Here is a 322-nt window from a genome sequence, read left to right as displayed (position 1 = left end):
ATTATTGTTGCCAGTATTGGAGCTAGGTAAGGTCAACTCAAAAAAGAATGAAGGATCAAGGGTGTTTGTATAGGTGGAACTAGGCTGTAAGGTCAACTCAAAATTGTCTTCAAGTAAATGTTATTGGGACCTTGAGGATGGTCATGAACATAAGTTTCTGGGATTGGGGTATTGTAATTGAAAAGAAAATTATTTGAACAAGGATATGATAGAATAAACTGCATACTACCTAATGAAGAAAAAATTGCATGTAAATGAGATGAAAGCTATGTCTTATATAGATGATTTTCACTGCCCAGACACTTCAATCTGAGTTATCTTT

Source organism: Glycine max, chromosome 6 (genome assembly GCF_000004515.6).
Source record: "Glycine max cultivar Williams 82 chromosome 6, Glycine_max_v4.0, whole genome shotgun sequence".
NCBI classification, from domain to species: domain Eukaryota; kingdom Viridiplantae; phylum Streptophyta; class Magnoliopsida; order Fabales; family Fabaceae; genus Glycine; species Glycine max.
The sequence above is the reverse complement of the archived record's forward strand: the minus strand, read 5'-3'. Positions refer to the sequence as shown.